The sequence below is a fragment of the Eucyclogobius newberryi genome, unplaced genomic scaffold, assembly GCF_026437365.1.
Source record: "Eucyclogobius newberryi isolate DKJ021-1_F unplaced genomic scaffold, fEucNew1.0.hap1 SCAF_20, whole genome shotgun sequence".
NCBI lineage: Eukaryota > Metazoa > Chordata > Actinopteri > Gobiiformes > Gobiidae > Eucyclogobius > Eucyclogobius newberryi.
In genome coordinates, this window is record NW_027315835.1 from 16,289,526 (window position 1) to 16,301,615 (window position 12,090).

General features: G+C 41.5%; 1 protein-coding gene across 1 annotated transcript in view; it reads right to left on the reverse strand.

The window, feature by feature from the left end:
• The window catches only part of pcdh15b (protocadherin-related 15b), a 265,006-nt gene that overhangs the window by 91,032 nt on the left and 161,884 nt on the right, over positions 1 to 12,090 (reverse strand). The gene's annotated exons all lie outside the window — the stretch shown is intronic.

The window sequence follows — 12,090 nt, forward strand, 5'->3', positions numbered from 1 at the left end:
AACCTTTTGGAAACCTTCACCCGAATGAGATAAATCATTATACAAAGATTATCAGTCTATTTGAATTGTGGCCATTCACGATACTTCATGGACTTTATTGCACATTTACTTTCTAGTGGTGCTTTGCCTAGATTGTTCCACAGTATGGCATTTAACATATCTATCTCCATGGAGACAGTGAGGTCACACCATCCACCCAAACTACAAGTCAGATCACAATAAAACCACCCATAAATAGATATTTTGATGTCATACAACGGGACGTTTCAGGCAAAGCTACTTAATCTCCATGGAGACAAGCAGGTGGCAGACCGTAAAAAGGACATGGTGTGGCTTTAAAAGTAGTAGCTAGCATGATTTGTTTCAGATTGATACAGTATAGATCCGGAAATGGGAAAGAATCTGTCAATCTCTCAATAATTGTTTCCAGTTCATAGTCACGAGCACAATCAGATTCATGTCAAAAAATAGTATCTTCCACATCTACGTTCTTCTTGGTTCATTAAGTCAATTTTCACACCTTCTATTCAAAGAAACTACCTTCAGCATGGAGTAAATTACAGTTGTTTTTCCTCTTCTCACTGCACAAATAAACCATATTGTCACATTGTGTAACCGTGTGGGATGAGTTCAGAGTAAGACCAGGCACCAGAGCGGAATGTAATGCCAGTGATGATTGTCTTGTCTTGTTTTCCTGGGATCTGTGCTTCACCTCGGCTCAATGTAATCGGCATTTCCACCGGAGAAAGCTGTGTAGGAAGTACAGATGTGTCAGTTGTTCAGTAAAAAGTAGTTTATAGGCTTTGGAGGAAATGCAGAATGTATATAAACTTGAGATAAGAATACAATGTGTTTAAAGCGCCTAATACAGGTTTACTACAACAGGGTTAGGCTTTTATTTAGTCGAAAATAATGTTTAAAGGGTCAATTTTTTTTTATTACGTCTAAATTGACAAAGGTTTGCGTTGAGTTGTGTCTCCTTTGTGTGATGTCATCAATATGTTCCATTGAGTTTTCAGCTTTTCTTCACAAACCGCCACTTAAAGACTGTCATTTATATTTATGATAAGCATTATCTCACCAACTAGAATCTAAATTAGAAAATCATAAAAACCTGTTGTTGTATACATTCATTACACATCACAATTTACATTTAAAGAAATAAATTGAGCCTTTAGCCCTGAACTAGATGGAACAAATCAAGACATATAGACCAATTTATTTTATGGTAATAAACCATTATTTGTGATTTTGTTAGCATTTGCATAGAATAAGCAATGTGATTCATTTGTTTTTGCAATGGCGGACTGGTACTGGAAGATGACAACATTTTAAATTCATCCATGTTGCTACCGTTTCTTATATTTTTGAACTATTTTAGGTCAAACATCGCTCTTCACTGCGTTGTTGCAACAGCCAAGCCGTATGTTAAGAAACAGCTTCTCTCTTTGAATCCATTCACGCTGACACAAGCCCTCCACCTAAACTGTGCACCAAAAACACCTAAATCTCCCCCAAAATAGCATGCTGCTTTGTCCTCTGTTACCACAACAATGGGGGCATAAATCTGAGGTCACGTTTGTGAGTTTTTTTTTTTTTTTACTTTTTAATTGTAGAAAAACCATCACTGGACAGGAGAATGGCCCTTGACAAATTAATAATAATTCAAATTTGGATGAAGAGATAGTTTTAATTGATTAAGCTTCAACACAGAAAAAACATCAGTACTTACAGACATGAGCGTTCACAATTAACTAGAAGTACCCGACGACCTTTGAGTTTGCTGAATTACAATAGATACACTTTTTCACAGACATGGATTTGCACGAGACTGGACACACAGACAATGTTCGTAATTATCATAATTTACAGGAGATCCCAAGGTCAGGACTTCTCAAAGCGCAGCGCAGAATTGCCGCTTCAATGCGGTGAATGAGGCGTTCCAAGGAGAATACGCACTTACGGTGGATCACTTTTACCTCAGCGGGTCCACCAGGTCCACCAGGTCACACACATACACTGCTTTCTGCCCGGTGCTGACTCGTACCAATGCACTTATTTTTCACATTTAACGCGAAAAGAGCATGGGATCAATGCGGAACGGAAACAAATGCACACGTATTCTTCAGATATGCTTCATGTCGCCAAATGAGAGGTCAGGAGCAAGTTTAAAATCAAGACTAGAAAAGTGGAGGGAGGAGACAAGCGCGAAGGGAACCAGGACAAGAGCGTATGTGAGGAGACAGAGGAAGGACAGAGGAGAGACAGAGGAGGGACAGAGGAGAGACAGAGGAGGGGCAGAGGAGAGACAGAGGAGGGGCAGAGGAGAGACAGAGATGAGACAACAGAGGAGGGACAGAGGAGAGACAGAGGAGAGACAGAGGAGGGACAGAGAAGAGACAGAGGATGGACAGAGAAGAGACAGAGGATGGACAGAGGAGGGACAGAGGAGAGACAGAGGAGAGACAGAGGAGGGACAGAGAAGAGACAGAGGATGGACAGAGGAGAGACAGAGGAGGGACAGAGGAGGGACAGAGCAGAGACAGAGGAGGGACAGAGGAGGGGCAGAGAAGAGACAGAGGATGGACAGAGGAGAGACAGAGGAGGGACAGAGGAGAGACAGAGATGAGACAACAGAGGAGGGACAGAGGAGGGGCAGAGGAGAGACAGAGGAGGGACAGAGAAGAGACAAAGGATGGACAGAGGAGAGACAGAGGAGGGACAGAGGAGAGACAGAGGACGGACAGAGGAGAGACAGAGGAGGAACAGAGGAGGGACAGAGGAGAGACAGAGGAGGGACAGAGGAGGGACAGAGAAGAGACAGAGGATGGACAGAGGAGAGACAGAGGAGGGACAGAGGAGGGACAGAGCAGAGACAGAGGATGGACAGAGGAGAAACAGAGGAGGGACAGAGGAGGGGCAGAGAAGAGACAGAGGATGGACAGAGGAGAGACAGAGGAGGGACAGAGGAGAGACAGAGATGAGACAACAGAGGAGGGACAGAGGAGGGGCAGAGGAGAGACAGAGGAGGGACAGAGAAGAGACAAAGGATGGACAGAGGAGAGACAGAGGAGGGACAGAGGAGAGACAGAGGACGGACAGAGGAGAGACAGAGGAGGAACAGAGGAGGGACAGAGGAGAGACAGAGGAGGGACAGAGGAGGGACAGAGAAGAGACAGAGGATGGACAGAGGAGAGACAGAGGAGGGACAGAGGAGAGACAGAGATGAGACAACAGAGGAGGGACAGAGGAGGGGCAGAGGAGAGACAGAGGACGGACAGAGGAGAGACAGAGGAGGAACAGAGGAGAGACAGAGGAGGGACAGAGAAGAGACAAAGGATGGACAGAGGAGAGACAGAGGAGGGACAGAGGAGAGACAGAGGACAGACAGAGGAGAGACAGAGGAGGAACAGAGGAGGGACAGAGGAGAGACAGAGGAGGGACAGAGGAGGGACAGAGAAGAGACAGAGGATGGACAGAGGAGAGACAGAGGAGGGACAGAGGAGAGACAGAGATGAGACAACAGAGGAGGGACAGAGGAGGGGCAGAGGAGAGACAGAGGACGGACAGAGGAGAGACAGAGGAGGGACAGAGGAGAGACAGAGGAGGGACAGAGGAGAGACAGAGATGAGACAGAGGAGAGACAGAGGAGGGAAAGAGAAGAGACAGAGGAGGGACACTGATGATACAGAGAAGGGACAGAGGAGAGACAGAGATGAGACAGAGATGAGACAGAGGAGAGACAGAGGAGGGACAGAGATGAGACAGAGGAAGGACAGAGGAGAGACAGATGAGGGACAGAGGAGGGATAGAGGAGAGACAGAGGAGGGGCAGAGGAGAGACAGAGGAGGGACAGAGGAGAGACAGAGGAGGGACAGAGGAGAGACAGAGGAGGGACAGAGGAGAGACAGAGGAGGGGCAGAGGAGAGACAGAGATGAGACAACAGAGGAGGGACAGAGGAGAGACAGAGGAGAGACAGAGGAGGGACAGAGAAGAGACAGAGGATGGACAGAGGAGGGACAGAGCAGAGACAGAGGAGGGACAGAGGAGGGGCAGAGAAGAGACAGAGGATGGACAGAGGAGAGACAGAGGAGGGACAGAGGAGAGACAGAGATGAGACAACAGAGGAGGGACAGAGGAGGGGCAGAGGACAGACAGAGGAGGGACAGAGAAGAGACAAAGGATGGACAGAGGAGAGACAGAGGAGGGACAGAGGAGAGACAGAGGACGAACAGAGGAGGGACAGAGGAGGAACAGAGGAGGAACAGAGGAGGGACAGAGAAGAGACAGAGGATGGACAGAGGAGAGACAGAGGAGGGACAGAGGAGAGACAGAGATGAGACAACAGAGGAGGGACAGAGGAGGGGCAGAGGAGAGACAGAGGACGGACAGAGGAGAGACAGAGGAGGAACAGAGGAGAGACAGAGGAGGGACAGAGGAGAGACAGAGGAGGGACAGAGGAGAGACAGAGGAGGGACAGAGATGAGACAGAGGAAGGACAGAGGAGAGACAGAGGAGGGACAGAGAAGAGACAGAGGAGGGACACTGAAGAGACAGAGGAGGGACACTGATGATACAGAGGAGAGACAGAGAAGGGACAGAGGAGAGACAGAGATGAGACAGAGGAGACAGAGGAGGGACAGAAGACAGACAGAGGAGAGACAGATGAGGGACAGAGGAGAGACAGAGGAGGAACAGAGGAGAGACAGAGGAGGGACAGAGGAGAGACAGAGGAAGGACAGAGGAGAGACAGAGGAGGGACATAGAAGAGACAGAGGAGGGACACTGATGATACAGAGGAGAGACAGAGAAGGGACAGAGGAGAGACAGAGATGAGACAGAGATGAGACAGAGGAGAGACAGAGGAGGGACAGAAGACAGACAGAGGAGAGACAGATGAGGGACAGATGACAGACAGAGGAGGGACAGAGAAGAGACAGAGGAGGGACACTGATGATACAGAGGAGAGACAGAGAAGGGACAGAGGAGAGACAGAGGAAGGACAGAGGAGAGACAGTGTTTTCTCATATCTAGAGCTGAACTATGTGTTGGAATTGTCTCTATTGCACAGCTCTGCACCCCCCCAAACGGGCGCGCCCCACACTTTGAGAAGCTCTGCCCTAGCTAAACCTGATCCTGTCTGAATAGGGCTCAACTCTCACCACAAATATAGGGACACTTTTTCGCCAAAGTAATTTTAAAAGAGCAATGTGGCGCAGTCGTCCAATCTTTTACCCTTGACCCAGTTGGTGGTCTGCGTGTGCCTTTCTAGTTTCCCACGGGCGCAATTTAAAAGTGCAGCGTTGAATCAAAATATAACTGGTATCATTAAAGCAATTTCTCCCGCTCTCACTTCTGATAGGGATAGGCAATAAAGTCAGGCCGAAAGTTTCAGTTTTTCACAGTGTTTCAGTGGAAAGTGCGGCAGGAGGTTTCAGTGACTCATTCCACTGAGGCTGCAGGTGCTCAGGACATTCTGGGGCAGAGCGTAGCCATCTTGACATGTAATTAGCCCAGTGAGGAGACATTTAACAGGACAAGTTTTCAGGGATAACTGTGGTCCTATTAACTGTCATTGCGCTTTTAAATACCACTTTTGGATGCTCATCTAAAGTGGAAGGAAGAGAGACTATTAAAAGGAATTAGCGCATTTACTTGTATCTTTGGAGAGAATAATCATTTTAAATGTGTGTTTTTAAAATGGTTTATGGAGTTTAAAGTTATGTGTTATTTCAGTAATGGTATCTGCATTCATTACTTTATGTTCAGACAGAGGGGGTCAGTGAAGAGGGGCCACATGGGACTTTATGTACAGAACTGACTGGTGTTCTAAAAACAGAAAAGAAATGCTGTCCTTAAAGAAGACATTATGCCATTTTATTATTTATAGAAATGGCAGAACTTGGCATTTCACTGTAACAAAGAGCAGATTGTAATTGATGTGCTTTTATTTTGGGCTGCATGTGTCGCTCTGAGCCTTCATTTTTCAAATAATTGCAACTGAGTACAGGGATGTGGGCGGGGATAGGTGAAGACATTAACTAGCATTAACTCAAGATTAACTCAAGCGTGCAGGAATCAAACAAAATACAACTTTGAGTAAACTAATGATGAGGAAATACAGTTGCAACACAATTAAAAGCTGATTATGGTTGAGTTTGACACAGCGCATGAGAAAATGTGATATGAAAAGCCTAAAAAGGATCAATAAACATTCCAAAATAGGCAAACTGAAACCGTCAAAATTGTGTTTTTATTTTAAGATAGAGAAAAGTTATGACAAAAAGTTTAACATCAAATCTTATTTGCACTGTCACATTCATTAATATATATATATATATATATATATATATATATATATATATATATATATATATATATATATATATATATATATATATATATATATATATATATATTTGTTTTTAAAATGTAATTTAATTTATTTTTTTCATATATGTTGTTATATCTACAGTCTCATAAACTAAATAAAGAGTAGATGTGGAAATATTTGCCAGTACAATAATATATTCAAAAATAATTGGACAACCATTTCCCCCCCTGCACAAATAAATGAAACTATAATGAAATAAAAGTTACTTTCTGTGAATGAAAGGGCCCTTCTAGACAGTAAAACTAAGAATAGAGGTAGAGATTCAAGTAGTAAAACTCAAGTACAGTAAATATTCGGCTCACTGCCTCAGAGCTTCACGTTTGAAGTTGAGGAATGCGCTGGTCACTGCCTCTCTATATTCCACCAGAGTTCCTATTTGAATATGGTTCTCTCGCTGTAAAATAGAAGCCATGTCTTAAACTCATGAAATTCAGATTAAGAATGAGCTGCATCGTTTCTCCGTCTCTCGTTCCTCTCTCTTCCCATTTCCATCCTTTTCAAGCTCGCCCAGCGTCGGCAAAACCAAGGTCAGGCCTATTCATTCTTCCGGAAATCTGTTTAATACCAGGCAGGACCCGGGTTTTGGAACGCCGCCTGGAATCGTGTCTTGGAGCGTCCGCAGAGGGATGTGCCGTCTGTTTGGACTCATGCCCGCTCATAAAATTACAGAAGGACTTGTGAAATGCTGTATCACGGATTAGACCAGTTGACCAAAGGTGGATAGTTAAAGGTAACTGGTTGGAGGGTCGGCCAGCTGCTTGTCTCCATGGAGATGTTAGCGCTTTGCCTGGGATGCTCCATCAAATGAATATATATCTCCATGGAGACAAGCAGGGTGTCACAATATAAACATTTAGTGTGATCATTATTGTGAGAAAAAACATCTTGATTTAACGGCAACAGTGAAATCTTTACGTTTGTGACCAGCTTAAAGAAATCAAAGTTTCTGAATCCAAAATAAAGTGAATTTGACAAAAGCTGGCAGATAAACATCATTTTTTCACTAAATGTTGAATCAAATTTTTGTATTCATAAATAGTCTCAATTTCTATTGTTTTAGTTCTCATGATTAGCTTGTGACAATGCAAGACACATAAGTCAAATGTCATACTGTGGAATATTCCAGACCAATCTCCTTGGAGACACCCACGTGGCAGACCCTCCACCAGAGAACTCATCTAGTACACCTTTAATATAAGAGCATTTGTACTACATGAATAGAAGTATAAAGTAGTCCTCCAAAATGGTAAAACCTAAACAATAACGCATTAGGCAAGTTACGTTCACATTTCCAAATCATTTTCCATAACATAAAATCTAACAAAATCTCATACAACTGTACACACTGATATAAAAACGCAGTATATGACTGATTTCTTGCGGCACATGCTTTTAAAATGTTTTAATAAGTAATAAGTAATTAATGACTCAGCCTAGATAAAATCGATGCGTTTTATATTTTTTATCACATAAGGAGTGCCTTGGCTCCTGCTTTCTCCTTATAAATGTGTTCTCCCAGTTTCCAACGAGCATCTTCAACCTCGACTAACATAGAGAGCATTCTAAAACTTGTCGCTTAAACATGATAGATGATTGTTTAATTTACCACTTTCAAACATGGGCAAAGTGCGTGGCCTTGTGCTGTCCTAATCACCTATGTGCATTAAGTATTTTGTTTTATTACCTTCCTTGGGACCGTGGATGGAAAGCGATATATCAACACAGATGTTCATTTATGTGAATTGTCCCTATTACATGAATGAATAAAATAACAGTTCTGGCCGGAGTTGGAATTGCACAGCCCCATCATTGTAACTCATTGCGACCCACCTTTCCAATTGACTGGGTGGAATTAATTTAGCTTTGAAATAAACTTGGAAAAATGCCCACAGCCTTAAATAAAAGTGCGACACGCAGGAGCGGACCGAAGATATAGCGGCGTACACGTGGCCTGGTGTATTTATGATAGAGGCAATGCTAGAATTTGTGCAAGAGGTTTAATTAACATTTAGTGGCTGGCATTGTGGCGCAGTGATCAAAGAGCCCTGACACGGGTGAGTAAAGGCGAGTTATTAAACCTGGAACAAATCCAGGGAGTCACCAAAGGCAGGGAGCGTCTCCAAAGATCACAGCCTATCAAAGTGTCATATTTAGCCACGACCCCTGACTGGGGAATGGTGTGCTGCAGACAGTTATTAGCTTTGGAGCGGGGCCAATGGTCTGTGTGCGAGGATACAGAGAGGGATCCAAGTGAAGAGTCCTGCTTCTGCCCACTGAATATAGTATTAGAAAAGCCCCTCATGTTATTCCTTTACATGGAACGTTCCAGAGAATTGCATTAAACATGTATATCCTGTGTTTATTCAAATTACAGATGTTTTTATTGCTAAGAAAAAAGGCATTCTCCGTCGGTCTAAGCTGTAACTTAGCCTGGGCGTGTCACCTGCTTGTCTTGTTGGATGTGTTTAATGCTTTGCTGTGGAACATTCCAAGCAGTGCATTAATATCTCCACGGAGACAAGATACGCTCCATTGGAAACACTGTTTGAATGATTGCGATCATTAGACTTTAGCCTTTCAATTGGGGCTGTCACAGTGAATCAGTCTGGTAATGGGGGGGAAATGTCAACAAAAACATTTGGTCTAAAGTGAATGATTTGGTTTGTGTATTTAGGAATAAAAAGAGAAATGTGCATGAAAACTCTGTAACTAACTTTATAGCAAACTGGGTTCTTGGTTCAGTCTGAAGCTGTACTTAACTATAACACATTGAATTGTCAGCTATGTGGAAAACTATTCTATAATAGAAATCATGTTGTCAAAATGAATGTTGTACGGCACATTTTGGCAAACTAAACTTACAACCAAGAGTGGAAAATACAAATGAGGAGTGTTTAAAATGATGACTGAGAAGCAAAAGGGACAGTATGGACAGCTCAGACGTGTTATCTGTTTGTTAAACTATAAAATGCTGTGTGTTTATTATAATCAAGAAAAAGACAACCATTGTTTGTAAATATCTCATTACAAGGTAGAACCTGCGGCTTATTATCAGGTGCGGCCTGTATATGTAAAAGTTCTTTCTTTGTAAATTCCGTTGGAGCAGCTTTTATTCAGGAGCGGTATATTGCCAAAAAGTATTGTAGTTGAAGTATATGACCAAAAAAGCACTTTTTAGCAGGCTTGTTTGGCAACTTTTACGCCTTGTTTTTAATGATGCCACACAACCACATGGAAGTCAATGGATTCACTGTGTCAATGGCTGTGAGGATCATGTCCAAAACTCCACATTAGTGCACAACATTGCAAAAATTGCGTTCTATTTATGGAAACACAACTAATACTAACTGCAGCGTGTGGAGTTTACTTTCTTAGGACCGAAACCCGAACTAACACAACTATGCCAAGCACAGGATTCGGTCAACGATACCATAAGCAATACAAAACTGAACAAAAGCAGACTGTAAAATTGTTCCAAACACAAAAGTTGGGATAAACTAAAACTTATTACAAATACTCACATGACTGTAATTGGGTGGACTTTTTTATGTATTTGAGTAGACTGTTTTTCTTTGATTAAAATTCATCCTATATATAGCTTGAATCCCAATTGTCATAATGCACGGTTGTTTCGTCGTTGTGTCTGCTCTTTTCTACACATAACGACACCTCATTGCCAACGCTGATTGTTCAAGGCTCAAAGAATATGCAAATTGCTGTTGAAAACAACTTAATTCAGATAATTGACCAACTTTTGGAGCGAAAAAAAGAAGACAAATCTAAATTGCTACTAAAGTTCGAAAAAAGAACTAGTACTTTGAGTAGTATTCATTGTATTACCGTATTTTTCGCACTATAAGTTGCACCGGAGTGTTAGTCGCACCATCCAAAAAATGCATAATAGAGAAGAAAAAAACATATATTTATTGCACTGGAGTATGAAATAAGGTTGCAAGTGTGAAAATAACAGATAACATCACATATAAGTTGCTCCGGAGTATATAAGTATAAATATAAGTATAAGTCGCACCAAAACTACTTATAGTCCGGAAAATACGGTATGCGTCCTTGATACCATTTTGAGGTATTATGTATGTTTTTATCTGTTTGTATTTTTATTTTAATGCATATTTTCCTGTTGTGTAAAGTACTTTGAACCGCTTTTACTTCAGTACACTTTCAGCAGCAGTACTTGTACTTGTAACTGAGTAAATTGCTTTAATCTTTGCAGAATTGTGAGAGTACAGTGTGATTGTAGCGACTTGGCGGCCAAAGCCATCTTCGATACAACACTAAAACGACCCTGCTTATTGCTGCAATGACAACAGCAGCACATGGTCCCTCTTGACTACGCGGTAAAGGGATTACAAAGAAGCGACTGATTAAACAGCATGTAGTTAACAGAAATGAGAAAAGACAAGAACACAATTGTCTGACTAAAAATATTGTTCACCTGCACATTTGCATAGACCGTTTTGCTTTATGATGCTCGCTTGTAATTACTAGGTCGGCACATGTCTGACAGCTCTTATTAGAAATCCCTGTTCCCCATTGTGAAAGATTACAATGACTGCTTTTAATTAGAAGTTGTGTAACGCGTGCATATACTTATTAAACACAAGGCTGAGCAAAATAATATGTCTGTTTGCCGTGACCCGACAGACCCGGTATAAAACTAGCCGACTAAAAAAAAAAAATTTGCATTTTTTTCACAGACTCACTGGTCTTTCCTAAAGCGCCGTGTAGAATAGCGCTGGTATACTTCGTCTCAAGGGACAAATAACGCATTGCGCACGCATACGCATCATCAGTTTCGGTCATCCATTTACTCCTGTATTAAACAAACCATGCAGGAGAGAACCCATATTATCTTTTAGTTGTTGATTTGCCTCTGTCAGCGTCACTGGACTGGCCACCGCTCATATCGTTCTGCGTCATGGTGTGGCTTCATTTAAATTTGACTTGCGCATTGCATTCTGGGTGGGAAACACGCCCAGCAGCGTCATTACAACAAACATGGCGGCGCCCGCATTCGCTACCAAAATAAAGGATAACGGCGTACAAAGTTTGATTGAAATATCTTAGAATCGGGTTGATCGAGACGTTTTCCGTCATTGACTGTTGAAGCCTGACCCCTGGTGGTCACTCCGAGTCAAAAAATGGCAAAATTTGGATCTTTATTTTTGCCTTCAAAGTAAAAAAAAATAAGAATTTACCTACCAACCAACCAACTTGAAAAATGGTGAGTCGGGTTACAGCAAACAGACAATTTTATTTGGGGCAGCCTAATAGAAAAGGCAAATGAAAAGCTTCCAAAGAGATTTTTAGATCTTTAGGAACAGCTAATTATATATATATATATATATATATATATATATATATATATATATATATATATATATATATATATATATATATATATATATATATATATATATATATATATATAATTATATATATATATATATATATATATATATATATATATATATATATATATATATATATATATATATATATATATATAGTCTTTTTTTGTTGTTGTCGTTTTTGTGTATTTTTTATGTGGTTATATTCTTATTGTTTGTCTCACTAAAAAGCTAAAAAAATATGTATACAAAATGAATAAAAAATAACACCTAATACTTTGTATCTAAAACAGGACAAATCTTGTATGTACGCAGAGTAGTGTTGG